Genomic DNA, 23,745 nt, shown 5'->3' on the forward strand with positions numbered 1-23,745 from the left:
ACATGGCTGCAGCTTTTCGGCTCACAGCCGAACATACACACCAACAACAACAACAACAACACAGTCAGGACACAGCACAGATTTTAATGCACGGGAGGCGTGATGAGCTGATGCAGCTCTGGTGTGTCAGCCTCCCTGCAGCAGTGCTACAGAGCACACCCCGCCACATACCCCCATCACCCGACTGAGTCTTTTTTAAGTTGCTTAAAATGTATTTTGATGCATCCACAGCAGTATGACGCTTCTGTGCTGATCCTTGTGTTTACTTTGTCAAACTGGGGGGTTTCCTACCATAACATATTTTAAGAAGTACATTGACTATAGATATATCCACTTTAAAAAAACTGAAATATATTTCTTCCTACGTTTATATATTTATAAAGCGCTCTGAGTTGACCAAATCTTCCTGTGGACTGTAATCAATGACCCTTCATGGCAATTAAATTGGATTTTTATGGCTCCATAACAGTGACCGCCGTGGCCCGAGCGTTTATGCTTTTGGTTGCCTGTCCATCCAAATCTGGTGAACATGATATCTCTTGGATGGCCTTGATGTATTTTAGTCACATTTGGCTCAGATGGTCACTTGGACTAAAGTCAGGGCTGAATAGATTTTGGTGGTCAAAGTCCAAGGTCACTGTGATCTCAAGTCTACCCCTTGTGAAGGGGATATCTAAGACACCTGCAGAGTGTTCATTACAAATGACACTACATCTGGCAAAAATGTGTACTTGGACTCATGGACAAACTGATTTTTAAATCTGGTGGTCATTGGTAATGGTTACATTGACCTGACCAAAAAAAAAAAAAAAGTTTTTTTCCAATGTAAGAATTAATTTGACAATTGTAAAAACATTTCACAGAAATATGAAATAGCAAGAAATGAAATAATGATATTTTATAGTTAGTTCGCTGGTTAGCAGTGCTACAGAATCAGTACAATCAAGTTGGTTTTTCCAGTTGAATCTAATACTGATAGTCATGCTTGTGAAAGATAACATATCAAATATTATAAACAGATACTTGTAATAATCAAGTATCTTATTAAAGACATTTGACAGTTAAATCAAAGACTTTATCCATCCAAAAATCGGATCAAGAAGTTGAGTACATATTAAACTGTAAATATCATTAGCTAATCTTGATTTTCTATTATTTTTTGCAATAATAATAAAAAATAAACTGCAACTGTCCCACTATGTTATCAGATGGGCTTCTTTTCCTGGTGCAGTCAAGTGTACCGTATGCTGTATATGGTGTACTATATAGGACGTATTGTGAGACTTTGACAGGTCTCATCCTCAAATTAACAGAGAATCTCTGCTTTTATTATTAATCACCAGGGTGTTAGACCCACCCATGTTAATATTCACTCACTGCATTTCTTCCCGACAGCTTTAGTTTTTCTATCCATCAAAAATAATCCTCATCCACAAATCTGATTAAACTTATGGCAGACCCTGTCATTCTCTCTCCCTCCCTCCCTCTCTAGTTTTCTCGCTCACTCTCTTTCGCATACTCACTGCATTCAGAAGGAGGTTCTTTGTCTTGTGTTGCCCAAGCAGAAAACCAGTTGCTTACAATCTATCATCTAAACATAGGACGCCTCTTTGTTCAGCAGTCTTCAAAGCTTTAATAAAGGGCCTGGTCGGCCCCGATTGGGCCAGCTGACAGGGGGATAGTGTCGCCACCGCTAACTGAGAGCCAGGCCAATATAGGCCAGGCAGGTCTGCGTCCTTGGGACCTGTTGTTGCCAGGAGCACTGGGGCATGACCGACTGTTAGAGAAAGCCTTTCTTTTCCTCTTCTCAGTACAGTGAAGAGTATGACCACAAAGGGAGCACCTAACAATAAGGGGTTACCCCCAGCAGCCCTTCAGTCCACAACACTTTAACAATTCTGAAGGCATCACACATTTGGATGGCTTTACCATAGACCATTTTCCATCACAGGAACTAGCAGGTCATATTAGGGTGTCATGCTCCTTTTTTACATGTTCCAACCATGGAAGCTATCCCTGTATGACCTCTTTATGGGCTGTTTCCGTGGTGGGAAAAAGTATAAATTCCAGGATAAGTAGCTCTGAGCGCCCCTGAAGTACTACTAGGCAAGACTCAATGCTGAGACAGCACTTTAAAAAAAAACAAAAAACAGTAAGGCAATGCAACAATCAGCAACACAACAACTATATTTGTTCCCTCAGTCATCCTGTTTTTATGGACTCACAGTTCCATACTTACATCAATGACGTCAAATTATTTAAATGTTAGTTAAAGCAAAATTATGACGTCACATGTGTGTCTTGTTGAAGCCCTGTTACAATTGAAGCAGAAAAGCTGAAAGAGCCAATTAGTCAGTTCCTGTAAACGTGCGTGTCACTTAGTGGCTGCACCTGACTTACTTATAAGTTATTGTAAAAGGTCTCCTAGTTCATTTTAGGCATGCGCTTTCATAAATTCAGATTGATTTGCCAATTACTAAGTGAGTGAGTGAGCTATGTGTCCCCTAGGCCAAATGCCTCAGCACCCACTCACAGGCACTCTCATCTCACAATTTAATATGTACATTTAAAGATTGTAAATCTGATGAGATGGAACTGGGAATCTCAGCGCTAAGACCTGATAAAAAACTTTTCCTGGAGCCTCTCTCTGTTGCTGCACACACAAAATTACCACAGTGACATGCGGTGACTCAATTTATGATCTCGCTGGGAATTTCCTGCAGTGTTATCCGCACTCTGGTGGAGGTTTATGTCTACTAGGCCAGAGTAACTGATAAAGATCCACAGCCAGAGGAAATCCTCTCCATACTTCTCTGCCCATGATGTTAAAGGAAAGATATGCATGATACAGAGTACAGTTATGAAGGAGTTTGCAAACACAAAATAGAGTTGAAAAAACCCCATAGTACTCATTTTCTATTTGTGTTTGCATGGTTCTGGCATTTCAGGCTTTACTTAGGTTTTTGAACAAGCGCATGTCCATAAATGAGGTGTTAAATAAAAGGAAGATTAGTGATTAGGGTTTAATGATAGATTCCTTTATTTAATATGGAGGAACAGCTTAGGCACACATGAGCTGAGAAATCAGATATAATGTATTCTTTTAAAAGTACCATAACCCTGTTTTCTAAGTCACATAAAAGCAAGGATAAATTAACATGTTATTAAGATCAGGTGTATCAGGTGATCCTGAACCCTCCCTTAGTTACTCTGTAATAGCCTAGGCTGCTGGGGGCTTCCCATGATGCACTGTTTCTTCTTCTCTCACCTCTTTTCAGTCTCTGTGTTTGTTCACCACTCTGCATTTAATCATTAGGTAATTTTAATCCCTCTCTCTTCCTTGGTGTGTCTTTTGTCCTTTCTCACTCCCAGCTAGTTGTAGGAGATAGGTGCCCCTTCGTGAGCCTGTTTCTGAAAAAGGTTGCTTCCTGTTAAAAGGGAGTTTTTCCTTCCTACTGTTGCCAAGTGCTTGCTCACAGGGGGTCATTGGATTGTTGGGGTTTCTCTTTATTGTTCTATAGTCTTTACATGATCAAAAAAGCACTGTGAGGAGACTGCTGTTGTGTTGTGGTTTTATACTGTATTAATTCATTTTAGTTAAATTAGATTTGCTTGGTTAAATTCACATTCAAACAGCTTTTATCTCACTTCCAAAAACAAACAACAGGCTCCGTAACATACTGTATTTAGACATATTTTTGATAGGACTACATGCTTTCTGGATAGGCTGATTCCTATGTTTGTTCTTCAGAGCTGAACTAACTCTTCTGGCAGTCCCTCTGTGGCGGCAGTGGGACACCAGGGGGGCCGAGGCCCTCTGGTCTGAGTGTAAGGTGTCGCTGGTCCAACATGAGTGGCCTGCAATCGAAGATGACAGGGTGACTGTTGTCTGCCACCAGACTCTTGTGTGTGTCTATGTGCATTTGGTTGTGTGTGGGATTGCTTTGCGTGCAGTAATGTCCTCAGCTGAGCCACCCTGGGTCCCAGGAGCCCTGTCTCCCAGATTGTCAGCTGTGACTGCTTGGGTTTCCTGCAGCAAAGGCACTTTTTGGCTGATTTGATGTGACACATTGACTATAATCTGTTAGGATTAAAATGTGTTGCAGACATTCTTTCAGGTAATGAGGGCCACTTTTTTCTGGATTTGTTTGGTTATTAAGTTGTACCAGGTTTTCCAGATATTCCTTAACAATTTATCATGAAGCTGTGAGGCAAAGTTTTGCATAAAGTGGTTCATTATTTGCTGAGCCAGTGCTATTATTCCCAATTCATTCCACGCCAGGGTTACAGTAGGTAAACACTGTTTTCTTGCTCTCTTGACCATTTTTGTTCGTTTATACCACAGAAAATGTAACAGTTCTGGTAAAATTGACTGGGAATCTGATCGTGCTCTGGCAGAGCAATGATATTGGAACAAAGGATGAAAGGGCAGAGCTATAAGGAGCCCGTTTAGGGACTCTAAATGTTACACACATTCCTGTCTTTGTTTACATGAAATGTGTTGAAAAGGCTTGGATTCATGTTTGACCCAAGTGAGTATGGAATAGGCTACAGCATACCCACTGCAGATGCCTGAAACCTCTACTTTGATTTATATTTTTAAAATGTATATATTTAAAAAGGAAGTTGCCTTTTAAGGCAGTGAATACAACACTTACTACAGTGCTAGTGGATAGTTTCTTGGTTGCATTTAAGGGCTGGTAATCACTATTATAAACCCATGTTTACTGTGTTTAAGTTAGGAGAAAAAAGCTGAAAGTAACGAAGTATAGTGGAAGATAGTAGGATAACTGCTGGCATGGTCTTCAGAGATCCCCCGTGGAGCTCAGGGGAACAGCAGGAGAGGGAGCTGCAGAGGGCCAGAGGTTGTACAAGCCTTGTGTTTGAAGTCTTCCTCTCTGACTGCAGTGCAGACGTTACCCCAAGCTGTGCTCCTCTCAGGGGGTCCTCTGGAGTGTTACCCAACCAGGCTGGCAGCTGTTGAACAGCTTCTTCTCCCTGCTTATCTGTCTTAGCTGTCTCCTCTTTATGTGCCAGTGTTTTGTAACCAAAACCAGCACCTGGACATATCCTAAATCACTGAATGTGGAGAACACAGGGCACACTGGTCTGTCACTCAGACATCGAAACACCAATCACCTGAATGAGGACTGGAGACAGTTTTTAATTAAACGTATTAAATGTGTATAGTAACTGATTGCCTGCATGGAGGGGTTTTTTTTTGGTGGAACTAAAGAAAAGGAGATTTTTATTTGCAGTTTCACTTGTGACGTGATCAAAAATGACAGGAAGATAGATAAATTTCAATCAGCTGGAGTAACACAGTGTCCTGCCCTGTTTCTATACTTACATGCCAGTCGCCCATCAAGGACCAGTTTCTGAGCCAGGAAGACCCTGGTTCGATTGTGTTTTTGTCGCTTTTTCTGGCAAACAACATCCTGACACAAAATTTGGGTCATTTTAGAACAAAATAAATGACGCCATAAATATTTGGCTGATATCAAGTCACGGCTGAGTGTAATGATCCAAAAATTTGGCTTGCAGGAGAATTGGTCTGTTGCTTCTGTTAACTGGGTCAGTTGAAGAACTCATCAGCTAGAAATGCAAGTATTGTTTACACTACGTTATTGCGAGTCACTGCAGACCACTATTGCATATTTGGGTTGGATGTCTTTTTCTTTATATAGTACATAATGAGACCTGGACTTTGTTTAGTCTTAAGCTCTACATTGTTGTGCCTAGCCAAAAACAGCAAGTAGAAAATAAACTTATTGCAGTTGCTGGTTTATAAAAAAATTACCTGTCTTAGCAGTCACCAACATCAAGCAATACAACCCTCACCCAGAAGCTACCTGGACACTTAGAGATTACTACAGGTGGTGCCCGTAGGTTCCTCTAAAGGTGTAGAACCTAAATCCTGCTAAGGAAAAGCTCATACCTTACATTCACACTGTCAGACGTATCCAAACCATGATTATCCCCTTACCCATCACCACCCTTTCCCTACTCCAGAGAGAGACAAAGCGAAGTATCTATAGAGCGATCCATCATTCCTGCCTGTCTTCCCACTTGCCCTCCTCAGGAAACACCTTTCAGACCAGGAGATTAGAGTGTGACGGGAAGAGAGAAGAGCAGTGAAAGAATGATGGAGGAGGAAGAGGAAGGTGTAAATGATTAAGAGGGAACGGCTAGAGAAGAACTGCAGAGAAACTGATTAACTGGGCAAACAAAAGACTGCTGAGGCAAGGAATGATAAAATGGGAGATACAAGTGTCTTTTTTCGCTACCTAGAGAACGCCAGTAGGAATAAACATGAACTTGCCCATTAGGGGACTTGTTGATATCTCCTAGTGGCCTCTTGGAACATTAGCAAAGCTTTTAAGGGTAGACATCAGCCATTTTCACACATGCACTATAACCTTGAACCTTTCTAGACATTATGTGAGAAAGTTGTATGTATGTGTAAACAATACAAGTCTGCTCCAGTAGACTTGTATCATTTACAAACTCATTTGCCACAACAGTTAATGTGTGATAAGTCTTTTTAACATGGAAGATTTTGCTGGGAGACCTTGACACGTACCACCAATGTAAACATTGTAGTTCAAGCTCCCCCAGACACACACCAAACCACAAAGCTGCTCTGTATTGGCTTGGAAAATGGCCCCAAGGCAATGGCTTAGACCCATTTCCCCTTGTGGGACTAATAAAGGTATATCAAATCAAATCAAATCAACTCCCCGGATTCCAATTCGATTGTGCATCCCACAGATTTGCCAAAACAAGCTAATCTGTTTTGATTTTTGGTTTTTTTTTTTTTGGTCAATTGATTAGTCCATTATTTAGCAAATTGTTTTTGTTCCACTACAGTGGAGAAGAATGTACTCAAAAAGCTGCACTATGGTCCTCGGGCCAATCAGATTTTCACTTCAAAGTAATCTAAGTAAAAAGAATGGACTGCCATTAATAGAGCAATTTTCTAGTAATAGAGACCATATTTGTACTATATGTTTTAAAACATTTTATCTACCTCATATCCACAGCCAGTTTAAAATCGCTATTTCACCTAACACCAATGTCTTTGGGCTGCCCACACAGAACACCCCACTCAGGGTTAGAACCAAGAACCATCTTGCTGTGAGGCAATAGTGCTAACCACAAAATCTGTTAGCTACTCACTTATCCACAAGGGGCCGCCACAGCAGATGCATTTGATTTGGCCAATTTTTTACGCCAGATGCCCTTCGTTACATAGCCTATCCGGGAATTTGAGTGTTTTCCTAGTGACCATCACTGAACTAACCGTCATCCATGCTTTGGGAATATATGAGCCTGGTTCTGGTTTCACCAAGTGCTTGCTAAAAAGGAGTCGTCTGTGTTATCGTAGGGTTTTTACCTTTGCAAATACAAAGCATCTCGAGGCAACTATTGTGATTTGACACTATATAAAATTGAATTGAATAATTAATATGTACTAGTAATAACACATTTATGGATGACTGCACGTCCAGAAACACAGTCTACCCACAAGTGCTAGCAAAACATATGATAACTTCTGTTCCAAAACTAAAATTAAAAAGGCCTGCGTTTCAGGCTGTCAGCACGTGTTAGTAAGGTATGAGCTACAAAGTAATTTGACACGTTTTAGTACAATTTTTAGACACTCACATAAAGGCATTAGTGCAATTTTCGCTCGCAGATAGTGTTACTGTGCCTGCCAATCTGGATTACGTTCCATTGCTTGGAGTGTCTCTCTGAAGCTGGAGTTTTGGAGATGTAATACACTTTGAGAGCAAATAACGTTAAGAGTGAGATCCTTTCTCTTAGCCGATTTGTCATTCTGTCATATATTGGCTGGCTGTTTTTGCGCAAATAACTCCTTTTTAATCAAAATTCTGTCAAAAAGAATAATTTATGTTTTTATTGAAATGAATTGTTCTCCCAGACCAGTGTGACTACTTTAGAACAAGCAAAGGTGCCGGATTCATTATCACATTCACGGTGAAAGGAGCAAGATGTTTTGGCAGTGACTTTGCAGCCTTCAGGGGCGTCAGGTTTTGCGCGTGATTTCTCACGCACACAAATTAGGTGCGGATAAAGGTTTGTAAAGCAGTCGCACCTTCTTTCACTCGGCACCTCTGTGGGAGGTAAAGGAGAGCTGGGCTACCCACTGCTCTTTGTAGCGTCTTTTGCTCATTAGCTTCATGTCATTTGATACTGAGTGATAGCTCGCCTTGCTGAAAAGGTCCCCAAGATAAGGACCATGCATTTAATCTTTTCCTCTGCTCTGCAATCTTTCAGTAACAATGTGTGAGATGTGTCATCTGTGGGGACATCACCTTTTTCTAATGGCAGCACAGTGATGTTTTACTCCTCAAAGGTTAATATTTCTCCTCTGTTTAATAATCTGTGTTATGCAAGCTGTTTCACCGAATCCACTTATGCTTTGTTGACCTAATATACAAGCCACACAGCAGTAGAGTGATGCCAAGAAGACATTTTCAGAGCTTCAGCCTTCCTCTGTCTATTTGAGCTCTTTGGAAATAATCCATTTGGTGCACAGTTGTGACAGTGATGTGCATTAATCATCCTAATCTCTTCATCCACTGCCATCCAGGCCAATGTCTTACGACATAGATAAAACACAAACCAACATTGAAACTGTCAGTCTCATCCTGTTCTTGGAAAGTTGCAAAATATACCAAACTTCTATTGTTCAAGGAAAATCTCTGGATTTAAAATAAAATCCTTTGACTTGATATGGAACGACACTTCTTGTGGTTAAAAAGACTTAAAGAAAAAAAGAATTAATCATCGCAGGACTGCTCCAAAACCATATCACACCCTGACAGTAATTGCAGGCATACATGTCTATCTCACAAGCATAAATACAATCACACACACACATAGACAAACACACATGCTGCACAATGACCTGTATTATGAGTTGTAATTATGCTCTTTGTTGCTTTCCTGACTTGATGAAATCTGATCTCCGAGATGCGTACACCCTATTTGTTTGCAACGGTTGTTTTTGATTCCCACTGAATACTGTGTCATTATTTACCGAAATTACTGGCATTCAGGTTTTGCTGACAGCTTCTTGGGGGGGGGCAGCAGAAGTCGAGGTTCCTCCTGCCTTATACAGAATTACCAGTGATTTGTTTTATCCAATCTACTTAAGTGTTCAGCTGCAAATAACTAAACCTCTAGCGGTGATCAGTGTGTCTGGATGTGTACTGAGTTATGGAAATGACCGTAGCAATTGGGGAATGTTATTCTGTCTGTCTGAGTCCCACCACCACAGCCACCTCCCCCTCATCCCGATGTGAACAAATTCTCAGGCCTCTAGCAACAGACATTTTGAAACACTCAAAACAACAGTCCCATAGGAGGTTAACACCACTTACAATTAAGGTGTCACTTACCCCTGCGGTTTAACACTTTCTCTGTGTGTGTGTGTGTGTGTGTGTGTGTGTGTGTGTGTGTGTGTGTGCCTGCCCGCCTCCTAACAGTATCTTCATGATCTACTAAATCTCCTCTGTAAATAAAGTCACAAGTGACAACTTGTGTTCTGCTTTATATGCAAATTCAGCCCAGCCCTTTGCATTTAAAGGAGATAAGGAAAGATTAAGCAAACCACACTGTCACTACATAAATGTGAGCGGAAGAGGCTACAGTGGCAAGTGAAACATGGGCATTCGCTCTTTTTTGTTAAGGCTGATGAGCCCCTATTTTGCACATCTTAGCAACCAATGTGCCTCCTCTTTTCTCTTCAATATGACTTCTATCATATGCTCTGCATCCTGCACCAAGTTAAATATCTGATCAAATACTAATGTGATTCTGATCTACTGGTAATTCAAATGACTCTATACTGAATTGTTTGAAAGTCACAAATAATGGGTAACGGGCACAACTGCTGTCCAATATTGAAAGGGCTGAGACTACAAGATATCTTTGGTTAATATGTTTGTCACTGTGTCAGATTAGGCAATTATAGAGCCATAAACATTACCGACATTACTGAATACACACTGCTCCCCTACAGGGCTTTTTTTTATGATTTTATCTTGTCATTCTTTTATTTGCTGGAGATAATGACACGATTTGCTTGTAGACAACTGCTATGTTCTTCTTTTGAAAGTGTAGTTGCTGTCTTTTCCTATCACTGCCTGATCTAAAGAGCGTCTGCGAGCTGGAAAGCTTCTTGCCTATAACAGGCTCTAGTTAGAGAAACCTTCCAGGTTGACCTAGTTCATGTGTTGCTACACCAAGAGCAAAACAAGGACTGCTGTCAGCTGTGGTAGAGCGTTGGCAGTCCGTGAATGGTCCAAATACCTGTAGAGTCGATGGTGGCAGTGTACAAAGTCTGTGGTACCAGTCTTTGGGCTAGTCTTGCTCGTGCTGCTGTCAAGCCATCAGCCAGTTGCTGAGTAGAGCGGAGTTATAACATTCAAAGAGCTGAAGTTGAGCTGGGTGTTAAAAAAAATGGAAAATGCAGCATGCAACACTGCAGCCACTGTCTGGGATTTTCATGCTGTATTTTTTCTTTTTTGGATGTTTTGTTGTGCTTTTTTTCACACAGTTTTTTCTCCATTAAAATCCGCTGTAGCACTCTTTCCTTTTCCAGTCTAGTTGTCAACCAATCAAGCAGTGTCATCCACATCCAGCATTATGCACTTGAGATTTTGGGGGACTGCATGGGAACATGTTAGCGTTAGGTGAAAACCCCTTTCTTTAGGCTTTTGCTGGGGAAAAGCTTATATGTCTTTGTGTATGCATATGCAAAGGAACATAATTGCAGGGCAATGAATTACATATATACAGCAGCTTTTATTGATTTTATGGGGACTGAGATTAAAGATTAAAAAAAACCATCATTTCTTAATCTCACTCATTAACAACTTATATCATAATTAAATTGTTAAAGCTTCCTTTTTATGGATAGCGCTGTATGATTGCATGATGGCAGGGACCTTAAATTTCCCACAGACATGTCATCTCCTTGAATTGATAGTGTACTATGCTTGGAGGATGTTCACAGATATGATAGAAAATGTTATTTAATTGCTGAACAGTCTGGCTTATTGAAGCATAACTCAATTTTTTTAAATGATTTTAATTTATGGCATTTTTTAAGAGGAAAAAATTGTTTTAAATCAAAGCTTAATATGCAAAATAGTCCGATGTTAAAAGTGTGTGTTCGCATATCTTAAGAAGCTGTTGCACCTGATCGATTTAATGGAAGAACAGCCCCAACAAGAGAGCTGTCAGCTGAAACGCTAAAAGGGTTGTACAACTCTTTTAAGATGGAAACCCAGCAGAGTGTGGCAAGAGATGCTGGTTGTTCCCAGTCAGCTGTGTCTAAAACATGGTACAGGCAAAACGGGAAGATTACGAAAGGAAGATCTCAAAGCATCTGGACAGAAAACTCAAAGCAATATGTCCTGAAAATGGAAAATTGCACAACAAAAGAAATGAAAAGCAAATGGTCAGAAACAGGAGTCAGTGCCTGTGACAAAAACAGTGCTAACAACAGAAGAAAAAAAGGTTTTAGTGGGCTAAAGAGAAACAGTCATTGACTGTGATTTGATGAAGCACTATTCAGTGATGAATTACAGATCTGCGTTATCCAGAGAGTTGATGCTAGAGCTTTTAACTTGTGCTTTTCCAGTGAAATATATAAGATGCAAAGAAGAAGTAGCTAATTTCTCCTTTCAATTATATTATTGGGTTGCTTATATGGCTGGTAAAAGGGGAGAGATGGCAAACGTGACCTCAAGGGATAAGGCATAACCGCTGGTTACCAAGGGGTTAGTGACAGCTCTGTGAATGAGGCTTCAGCAACCACGAGCAACCAGTTAGGGAATGCTAATTTTTCTGTAGTGACTGGTGGTTGCCAGGCGGTTGCAACTGGTCTGTAGGACTGTGTGACTGGAGAATTATGTTTTTTAAGGAGTAGACTCCATACCTCAAACAGTTTAGCCCATTATGAAAGAAAGTGCTAATTGTAATCTTTTTGTTGATTAGTTTTAAAGTTTGATCAAAGGCATTCTTATATGCTCGCTTTACAAATGTGTGTCTCTTTAGAAACTATATTATTTCATTGTTTCCTTTTATGATGTATATGAATGCTTACTACAACAATAAGCTGCAGTCCAGAAAAAAATATTTTAAATCCATATGTTACTCATCTGTGTTTTGCTGTGATTACTTCCACTAAAGGAAACCGCAGTGTTATTATCTCAGCGATTGCATGTACTTCTGCAGAATGTACACCTCGATTTACCACAAGGGAAGGAATTATGTTTTGATTGCAGTTCTATAAATGCATTGTAAACTGTGTGTGTTCAGTAGAGGAAGTTGTTTTATCTATTTCATTTGCAAATGCCCACATGCACATATATGCACGCATCTTGTTTGAGTGATGCAGTTAATGGCTTTCCCCAAACTGGTGTGGTTTATTGGAGATGCTTTCAAATAGGAGCTTTAATTCAGCACAGTTGGTACATAAACCTTTGTTTTTTGGTTCCCACTTTCCCTCAGGGACCCCTTCCATTCTTCTATTCCTGATTTCCCTCTCCTTCTCTCTGAACCCAAACTCGTTCCCTTTTTTTTTTGCTCTCTGCTTCTCTGTCTGTCTTTCTCTCTTTGAGTCTCACACTGACTCCCACGTACACTTCTCCCTTGTGTCCAGTGAGTAAACGTGGAACCGTGTGAGCTTTCAGAAGGACTTTGAAATGAGACATGGCTAGGACATCAGAGGACCCTGACACTCTCAATGAAGCCTACTTGATTTATAAGTGAGCAGAGAGTGTTGCTGGTGGTGGAGGAGGGGGGGAAGTGTTTCCAGAGGCACACAAGGCCACAAGGTCCTCCATTAGTACCTTGACCCCTGCTTCATGGGACCAACCACTGCACAGGAGAAGACAGGAGTAGAAGAATAGAGGGATAGGGGTACTTGGTGAAGGGGGTGGAGGGGTCTTTTTTTACATAAGAAAGTCTGTTATTTACATTTTCACCACAGAGAAGACAGCACAAATGAGAAACCCTACCTCGATCATTTGTCAGTGGCCTGCTGTGTCCTGACTCTGACGTCTGTTACTTGTACCTGATCCCTCACTCAGACCTGTCTCTGCTCCCTGTTTTACGATTCTACTCACTGTTTTACTGTTCACCATCTAATTAGCTGTGTCTTAATACACATAAAAACACAGCACAGTCTTGGTGTTTACTGTCTGTTTGCCATGCTGTAAAAATGTGTGAGTTTGCTCATAAAAACTTGCCCACAGATAAGTCCTCACTTTCATTTAATGGGCAAGATCAAAGCGTTGATAACGAATAACAGATTATAGCCTTTGTATTGTGCAGCTGCATAAAAGTTAACACTGATAGACTTATTTAGTTTGGCTATACCAGACAATGCTTTTAATTGTGTTCTTTATTTTATGAAAAGCTTCATTTTAAGGAAGTTTGTGACTAAGCAAAACATTTACAGTGTTCACATTTTAACCAAATTACATTCTAGTGTTGTACTTATCCACCAAGTATCAATGCAATATACAGGCATGGGAAAAAAGCACACAGATCTGAGGTTTTCACTAATAAAAATTATCTTATTATTATTTATTTACCGTTGGTGTGAGGTGTTAATGCAGATTTGCTGTGGTTGCATGATTTATGCCCAGAGTGGCCAGACATTTCTACTTTGGTCTCATCTTTTCAAAAGACATTTTGTAGTTTCTTCAGACACAACTTTACCAACCTTAGCCGTGCTGCTTCTTTTTAGAGAAAAGAGGCTTTTTCCTGGCAACCCTCCTAAGCAAGCCATACTTATCTTTAACATTTAACATGCTCAATGAGGCCTGTAAAGTCTAAGATCAAGTTCCTGGGTCTTTTGCAATTTCTCTAAGCATTGCACTGTCTGATCTAGCAGCACCTTGCATCTGCTTACCATAATTTCTATTGAAGCAGTAAAGGTGTGCTTAGTTTTTCACCTACAGCTGCATTTTAGCTTAGTTTTTTGTCAAATAATGTCAAAGTGCAGTGCATGTTGTTGTTCAGCTGAAGTATTTACCCAACTTTAACTTGTAAAGACAAGACAATATTTTTATTATGTCCTGACACATAAAACCTTAGAAATGAAGGAGGGTGTACTTTCTTTTTACCATGACGGTATACTATACATATACAGATAGGGATAAACAGAGACATAGAAATCCCTTCCCTTTGGAAAACATTGTGTCATGCTGCTTTTATGTTGTGTGTAAGGCTATTCTATGTTTGCTTATTACGTCACCTACTCTGTGTTTGGCTTTTGCTCATGTATGTGCTTGCAATTGGAGTCCATAACATTGTTTTTTTTTCTGTAGAGGTCGGTTTCATGTTGTTTGTGACAGGCCTGCCAGCTATATGCTAACTTGGCAGATGCATTAGGCTAACATTTAAAAGTCTTTTATTCTCTTCTAGTTCCATCTTTGGCTAGTTTATGTGGCCCCTCAACCAATTCTTCAGAAAACCAGCCTTTTAGGGAAAGCCTGCCTCTTGACATAAGCATGCTGGAATTTATTGTTTTCTGTAAACATGCCTTATACATAATCTGTCTTCTCAATACACACTGCCAGTTGCCATAGGAACAAAGTAGGGTTTTCATAACACATGAAGGGCTAAGGCATGATGGGTCTCAGTCGCTCCTGTCACACAGTGAGTTTCAGGCCCAGCTCAGTATTTCTTTGGATTTTAGTGTAAGATAAAAATGTCTGTCTGCTTCTTATGATTCTAATGAAAAACACTCACCAGCTTTGTGGGGATCCATTGCAAATTATAAAGCAGCACAACAGGGTTTTAAAGATGGGTCCCTTGTGTGTAGTAGGTGATTAAAGTCCAAAAAGGAGCTGAGGGAGCAACAAAGCACAAGAGACAAGAGGAAGAATGTGTAAAACGCTGTCTGACTCCATGTCCTCTCTTGTTACCGGATGTCCTTGTCCAGCAAACATGTATTCGCATAAACACTCCTGTCTCTAACACAAAAATATAAAAAGGCTCATGATGGAGGGTCGAGGATTATTACATACAGCTGGTTTCTGTCACTATATAGCCTAAGCACATCTTCTACTCTGTATCTTAACCCTTTCATATACTGCTAATATTCACGCCTACAAGCTTCTCCTGAAAAGGCAGCAAGTTATAAAGCTAATGTATGTAGCACCATTTCAGAACAATTTCCTGTATACAACCACTGAGAAAGCCTCATCAATGACTGGCTATCTGTGAACTATTGGGAATTTTTGATAATATTAAATATCAGTGTGTCAGTTTTGTCACAATCGACAGTTTTCAGCATAATTTTAAAGTTTTGATTATACTCTGACACACCAACAGCTTGACACATGACGGCCAAAGTTGTTGGCAGGGGCACATGCGCAGTTGGTGCGTTGTAAAGTCTCTACGATCAAGTCCACACAATCCCCCCAAAAATGGCAGACACGCAGACATCAACACGGATCCTCATATTCACCAACTAATGACAAAATGTATGTCACTTGGATTCAGTTGTAGTAAGTGATTTGCTTTATTTTGGTCTCTTACATAAAAAAACTATATGGGCAAAAGTACTGGGCCACCTAGTCGTTACGACTACAGGAGATGCTCATTCATGGAAACTGGGGGTGAGCCTCAAAATTATATCACAATATTTCAAGAACATTTGCGATAATAGTATTTCTTACGATGTGGTCAGGGGTGGGGGTGCAGGCAGCAACATTTAAAGTGTGAGTAAATGAGCTTCTGTCACTGATGACTCACTGGCTATTTCAAAATGGGAATTTGTTGCCACATGGTGCCGGTAGCAGTAAGCAGTATAAAGCAGTAAACCTTATAGTGCAGTAGTAGTGACTCAACAATATATCTAGTGATACAGCAGAAGTCAAAAGTAGCACAGTTACTGTTTGCCCCAGACATTTTACGTAGTAAGTATAAGAATAACTGCTTAATGCTTTAGTTCAGCGGTCCCCAATCCCCGGCCCACGGAGTCGTTTGGTACCAGGCCGCGTGAGTTGAGGCTCGGGTGTGAAATTCACGGTTTTCAGGGTTTTTATCAGGTTTTAGCATTAATTTTGAAATAGTTTTTAGCGTTAACTCTGTTTCCCTGTGTCTTTTCCCGTGTGTTATGAATAAATCGTCCTTTTTTTTGGTACTGGTTTTATTTTGTTGTATTTATCAGCGACCCCAAAGGCCGGTCCGTGAAAATATTGTCGGACATAAACCGGTCCGTGGCGCCAAAAAGTGTGGGGACCGCTGCTTTAGTTAAGTAACTAAAGTAACTTAACCTTGTGACTCGTCAGGAGCCTGTGCAATGTTTTCAATCATAACACTGAAAAATAATTCGTATCTTCGGTCAGACTTTTTAGCCAGCTGCTTAAAGCTGTGCTTTTTTACAATCTAACTGCATCAGTAATTTCCCTGCACTGGTTACTCTTCCTAAATGATGTCCACCTAGCAAGTGAAGCTAGTGATGCTTGGTTGAGTCATTTGTTTACTTTTGAGTCGCTCATCAGTAGCTCCTAGTGTGGCCTCCTTCATAGCCTGGTTGTAGTTGACAGTTTGTTTTTGCCTCAATTGTTGTTGATTCCACATTTAGAGGAAATTTTGCAAAGCATTGTCTGTTGGAGGTTGTTAAATTAGCTCACACACTGGGGGACTTAAACACTGAAGGTGATATGATACTTTTATATCATGTAAAAATTTATACCAGTATTATCACAGTCAGTATAATATGGCATAGCCCTTATGGAAAACCACACTATGAAGCTCCCAGCCCACAGGTTTAGTGCTGATGTTAATGCCAGACAAGGTTGTTGAGTCAGCATGACAACTTTTACATGCTGTGGGCCTGAACGTTTGGAGACTCTGTAACTTTACATGGTCTGCCGCTATGTGGCTTAGTAGCTGTGGCTCCTAAACTCTTCTGTTTCACAATAATACAGTTGATCATGGAAGCTCTACAAATGAAGAAATTTTATAGACTGGCTTATTGCAATGAAAGCATCCTGTTACAATACTTCAGTGGAATTCAGTGACCTTTTTAGAAAGACCTATTCTTTCACAAATGTTTCACAAGATTGTGTCTGCATAGCAGTGGAAGCTATTCGCTAATAATTTTGCCAAAATGAAGCTTGTATAACATGAAAACTCGTGGTGCTAGCACAGAGACTTGTAAACCCCAATTTATGTGTTTCAACACACGATCATTTACATGAACTAATTGGAATCTGAATTTCATAAATTTGACTTAAATTAGCATAGTACCAGTTTATTTAATCCTACTGATGTGTTCTGGTCTTTGAAATCTAGGACAAGTTATTGACCATTGCTGTTTGTGTGCTACAGTACAACATGCTATAAATCCGAACTGAAAACACTCAAATAATTTCTGTGTAAGTGTTCATGTAATTCATTCGTTTATTTTAAAGATTTCATGTAGTAAGTTAGATGTAATGGTATACTGTTGGAGTTTTTAAGTAAAGATTAAATTCTAACATTTTTCAAATCCTGCAGCACCTTTTCACAAAGATAGATTGGTTACATGTAAATGACACTGGAACATCCTTGACCAGTGTACTTGGTATGGTGTATAAAATACAAATAGGCATTATCGATATTTCTGAAGCTGCTGTACTTGACAATGCAGCTGTTAGATTTGAGGGAACGTTTTTTATGGACTTGTTTTGGGGCGATTGTGGCTCAAGAGTTGGCAGCTTGTCTTGTAATCAGAAGGTTGCCGGTTCAAGCCCCGGCTCTGACAGTCTCAGTCGTTGTGTCCTTGGGCAAGACACTTCACCCGTTGCCTACCAGTGGTGGTCAGAGGGCTCGGTGGCGCCAGTGTTCGGCAGCCTCGCCTCTGTCAGTGCGCCCCAGGGCAGCTGTGGCTACAATGTAGCTTGCCATCACCAGTGTGTGAATGGGTGGATGACTGATTGTGTAAAGCGCTTTGGGGTCCTCAGGGACTAGTAAAGCGCTATACAAATACAGGCCATTTACCATTTGTTTTCTCTAATAGTTTTTGTATTTCTAAAGAGCTCATGTAGTCAAGTAAATGGATGCAATGCTCAACAAACCTATATCTCCTATATCCCTACAAAAAAACTTGGAGTTGTTTTCCTGCATTAACAGTTATCAACTATTAACTGTCCCGAGCGATCTGCGTCAGAACAAAACAAATAGTATGATTAACAGCAATGACCAGGTTCATTGACAAGCCAAATTAGATTAGATTAGATAGAACTTTATTAATCCCTCGGGTGGGTTCCTCTGGGAAATTCGATTTCCAAAAAAGCACAGCACCGACAGAAGTTACAGAGTTAATGAGTGTAATAATAAACTAAACTAGTTGTTAGTCAACTACTATAATCACTTTATGTGTGCCAAGCATTCAGTTAGATAAAAATGTAAAGCCAGTAAATTAAAAAAGGGGGAGGTGGATAACAAACACAATGAATATAACCTTTTAATGTTTTGGGTGTAAATTCAAAGAGTAATGCTTTAGAATGAGTCACAGTATAACTATATTTAGGTTTTGGGATGATTAATAACTTTAAGTCTCTATCAGTCTTGCACTCAAGTTCTCTTTTTGTTCCTAAACTGTTAAAAAAAATTCGTAACTCAAGACAATCACATTGGTATAGGAGTTTTTAACTTGCATGAAGTTACTGTCCTGATGACTCATCTTACCCAACTTCTCATTTGTCTGAACCATTTTTAATACAAACAGGATATTAGCTTCTATCACTTATCCCACAATGAAGAAATAATTGGACTACAATTTAAATTGGGAGGGCTGATAACAGCGAGCAATGCTCTTTGACATCCACCCTGATATCCTCATTAGAGATTGATTTGTTTCATGTGGTATCTCTGCTAAGGTTATTATCTATGCAAATTGTGGATGCGATTAAGACCTTGGATCCTACCTCTTGTGTTTGAGCTTCCACCCTGCACGTAGGAAAGGTCTTTTTCCGTTGGTTGTGTAGCAACAACCACAACTATTACATTTGCATCCCCACCCTCGTACCACTGCCCACTTTAACTTGTCTGTGCACTTCATCACCAAGCAAACAGTGTGAGTTTGTCATTTTAAAACCCACACACTGAGAATTGGCAGGGAGACAGCGGTTGAAAGGATCCATCTTTGACAGTCAGATCGAAAGGAAAGGTAGATTAGCCCGCAGAAAAGAGAGAAATGGGACGTCTCTTGGGGCCGATCACTATCTCTGCGTTGATAAGAGAGCGAGTGCCTGAAGGCTGGCTTTCCTTCCCACCGCTTTTTGTGCCTTCCCCAGAGCAATTTGAGTCCAATTGTCCAGGATTATAGAAGCTGCTCCCTCTGGCATAGAAAGGTGGATCCCTGCAGGTGGAGACGGGGTGATGTAACTCTGTTTTGCAGTCAGCGGGGAAACCTGATAGAAATGGATGGTTAGGTGCTGTTTTCCAAGCCTCCCACCATGACTTTACTATAATCCCAGACAAGGAACTTGAGAAAGACATTTTATGAAAATCTCAACTTCCCAGTACTTTGAAAGACTTACAATCAGAGGTTTTTTTATTTGTGTCATCCACATAGGCATGCCATTAACATTATGAATCAAATAATCTCAGTTCATTGAATGAATCATAAAAGAATAGTCCATCCAGATGGTCTCATTATCCAGGTTGTGTCTGTATGGTGGTTTTTTCTCCATAAAAATTCAAGGCATTTACGTTTTAGGGAACTTTCAGCTTAGTCAGTGGTCAGGTTGGTGAGTCACCGGCCTTGAGGCTGTTTTTTTGACAGACTGAGTATCTTCACAGGCAGTAGTCCCGTCACTAATGCATTCCACACGCGCTGTGTCTCATCCAAAGGAGAATTTAGTCAGTGTTTCATTAACAATCATTGAGTAATTTGGCAGGCGTACACAGGTTCTCTTGAGTAAATCCATTCTCACTGAAAATGTGTCCCTACCTTCATTTTATTGGAAATGTACGTTTCTCTGCTGTGTCAGAGACTCTTGATGGCAGTTGCTTATCATTGACCTAGATTGGATTATAGTGAAGGCAAAGGACTGGTATACTACACACAGCAGCACAGAAATGCAACTGACTGGTGTTTTTATGTTTTTAAGGAAAATTGTGACTTCCAGTTAAAATTTTAATCTGTTCTCTATTTATATGTATGTATGCATGCACAATGTTAGAATAAAGAATTCTAGCAGAATACTAAATAATATAGTACCGGTATTCTGCAAGCCATATATACTGAACGGTTCATACAGGCTGGATAGTGCTAACAGTTTAAAAATAGTGCTAGCAGTTTTATCTGCTTCATGCGGCTTCTGCTGATGTAATGTTATCGTATCAAAAATAACTGAGCCCAGTGATAAAATTCCTTGAAAAGTTATATCGTGGCAAAGTTAACTCAGTCTTATCACAGAGCCCGTCTGTATCTGCTTATCCTCTAAGATGCTTTGCTGACAAGGCAGAAGTATGGTATGCTGAGGTGATTCTGCCCCTCGCCCTTTGCCCATATGTTTTGTATTTACGCCCTAGGAGGTGCCATGCTCAGCAGCGCGGTGGTGGAAGGGGATAAAGCAGGCCTCTCTGGCCCAAATGACGCATGACATGGTGCTGCGCCCCGGGCCCTTATTTATGGCTTCCCATGTCAGCGGAGGCTTGCTCCCCTGGGGAGCCCCACAGCCGTTATCCGCTAACTTAGCTCAGCCAGTCCTCAGGGCTAATATCACGCCTGGAAGATGCACAAAGGGAAACACTATCCACTCCCGGAATTCAGATCAGCATAATGTGGAAGCATGCACATGTGACCGAGTCGTACGGAGAAATCAAATTGAATTCCTCATAGAGAAGGTTTTTTTTAGCTGTCACATCACAATTGCTACATTGTTGGAAAGAAGCAAACCCACATACATGAAGTGCTACTTCAGAGGAATTAACGTCATATCAGGCTGAAGCTAGGCCACTGCCAGGCACACACTGCCTCTTTTATTCATGCCTCTGATGTGGGAAAGGATGTGAAATCTGGAGAGAGAGTGAGGAAGAGGTTTGGTGTGTGGATCTGAATACATTTTCTCTGTAGTTACTCAAGAATCCATGTACATATCACACCGCATTAACAAATAGAAGCATACACTGCCAGCCCTCATGCACACACAGGTGTTCTGCACGAGCTGTCCCGGAATGTTCCAGTGATCCCTGTCCAGGGTTTTGATGTGGGTAGAGGAAAAAGGAAAGAATTTAGCGGAAAACGAAAGCCAAGGGATGAGATGAAGCCGAGGAGTAGATGGCAGATATTTAAGAAAAAGAGAAGAGAGGGTCTGCAAAGTATATCTGAAAGAATTTATTGGAGATCAGAGGAAGGTTTGACGTGATGACATGATGGTAACAACAGGGTTAACAAAGGACAAAAAAAGATGGCTGGGGTTTTCTCTTCCCGGGTATCTCATATTTCTTTCTGCTTTGAGGAATGAGCGCAAAAAAAGGGAGCACTGTCAAGGTTTTATGTGGCCTTTTGAAAACAGAACAAACCCTCTACAGAACAATATATCCAGCCTCAGAACTTCTCCGACATGAGCGCACTCATTTTCTCAACTTCCCAGGTCCTCCCTGTAAAACACCCTGTTTGATATCCACTCTGGTCATTGTTTAGTCTAGTGGATATCCCTTAGATCATCTTCATCAGCAGCTGTCCTGCATCCCCTTTATGTTCTTTGCGTCCCCATCTCATAGCAGCCCCAGAACAGTCACCTGTCGTCAATTTTGAAGCATTACTAAGATTGGGCATGTTTTTTTGTGGGATGAGAGGATGAAGGGTTATTGCACTATTGAACAAACAAAAGCGAACAGTTTGAGTTACAGTTCGTCCACCCCATCGCAGTCTCAAGTTCTTCAATGAAACTGGAAGTGCTTGTGTAACAATGCTGTGGTTTGTGTATAACAGGGGTGTGTGTAGTGGTACTTGGTAGAAGTGAGGAAGTGTGTCTTGGCTAATATTGTTCCTGTAAGCGATGCAGCGCTCCAATTTCTGCCCATAATTATTATTATTTGTCGAGCAGCTCATGAATGATTTCAGTTTTGGTTTCATTTCAGGTTAGTCTCTCACGCTTAATGGGTTTTATTTTGGTATGCATGTTGGCGTAGCAGCTTGGGGTGGATTGTAGTCTTAAGAACAGGAAGAATTTGTGTTTTTTCCTTTTAAATGACACATGATTTAGACCAGGGGTCCCCAATCCCAGTCCACGAGGGCCGGTGTCCCTGCAGGTTTTAGATGTGTCCTTGATCCATCACAGCTGATTTAAATGGATAAATTACCTTCTCAACATGTCTTGAAGTTCTCCAGAGGCATGATAATGAGCTAATCATGTGATTCAGGTGTGTTGACCCAGGGTGAGATCTAAAACCTGCAGGGACACAGGCCCTCGTGGACTGGGATTGGGGACCCCTGGTTTAGATAATGAAGCCTTATCAAAGTGAGAATGGGAGTGTGGTGGGGTGTGGTTTGTGGCTCAGCTGCAGGGGAGAGGTGGTTGCCTCTGATTCTCATAGAATGGACTTGAGATTAGAAAAGGGTTATTTGTGCTGGACTGCACAGAACCAGAACAAAGCCTTTTCTTGGTTAAAAGGGAGACACTTCAGTACTCTGTGGATTATCCCAGAGTGTACTGATGACTGGACTGTCATCTTGCCTTCTGTAGAGCATAAACAGGATCTTATCTGATAACCCAACAGAATGAAAAAACTAGGCAAATGTTTTCTTTCAGAATACGTGCAGAAAGCAAACATGCAAGACTGAATGATATGCTGGTGGTCTTCACCTAATTGGGGCCTCCTTGGTGTCTTTGATGGCTGCTAAAGGTCAGAGAATGAAGTGATGGAGATTCAAAGTCTGAAAACGCTGATCCCTGGTTCTCAGCATTCTGCTGTGACTTCTCTTTGTTCCCCAGATTGTCTATATTGCTTCTCTGAAACTCGGTTGTCTAGTAGTGAGAGCTGATACAGGGGTCTGATTTGTCAGGGTCAATGTGATCCAACGATCCATCAGATCTGACATGCTGATGCGGTAGACTCCTCTGGGACTTGAACTTTGTTTGGCTAAGCCGCTGATGGAAGCGTAGCCTCTGTCGGTGAAGCTATTAAGAGCGCAGCAGGCCCAGAAAAATGAGCCACCCTTGTCACTCCACATCAGGAGCTCAGCCACGGTTACAGATCCTCCTCAGACCTGTCACATTCAACCAGTGTTTGTCTAAGCCTTTGAACTCGGGACTGCTAGATAGATAGATGGATGAGCTCATGTGTGAAGTGCTTTTGGGGTTCTTCAGGTTGGCTACCAGGCTTGCATTAATGATGGGTGCTGGTTTGTTATCTAAAGCTAGAGCAAATAAAGAGGAATAACTGGAGTGGTTTCCCTGTAGATTTGACAAACTGTGCTTCAAACGTCCAAACATTTGAAGAACACCCGAATGGAAATACACACACAATGCACAGGATGTTTAGTAATTGCAGAAAGTACACAGGAGACACCAGTGTTTTACATCTCTATGACTGTGAGGTAAAAAGAGTATAATGCTGTTTTCTTGGGATTGATAATTTACCCAGTTAGCCAATGTCATAAATAAATATATGATTAAAACTCTTTAAGCTCTTTTTCAAACCATCTTATAACATCTTACCAGCCAAAAATTGATATGACACAACAAA

The 23,745-nt window shown here is 40.8% G+C and overlaps 1 protein-coding gene across 1 annotated transcript in view; it reads left to right on the top strand.

Moving 5' to 3' along the window:
- Positions 1 to 23,745, top strand: part of stau2 (staufen double-stranded RNA binding protein 2) — a 101,117-nt gene that overhangs the window by 70,450 nt on the left and 6,922 nt on the right. The window lies entirely within an intron of this gene.

This window comes from Pundamilia nyererei, unplaced genomic scaffold, assembly GCF_000239375.1.
Source record: "Pundamilia nyererei isolate P.nyererei 1_Seehausen unplaced genomic scaffold, PunNye1.0 scaffold00007, whole genome shotgun sequence".
NCBI lineage: Eukaryota > Metazoa > Chordata > Actinopteri > Cichliformes > Cichlidae > Pundamilia > Pundamilia nyererei.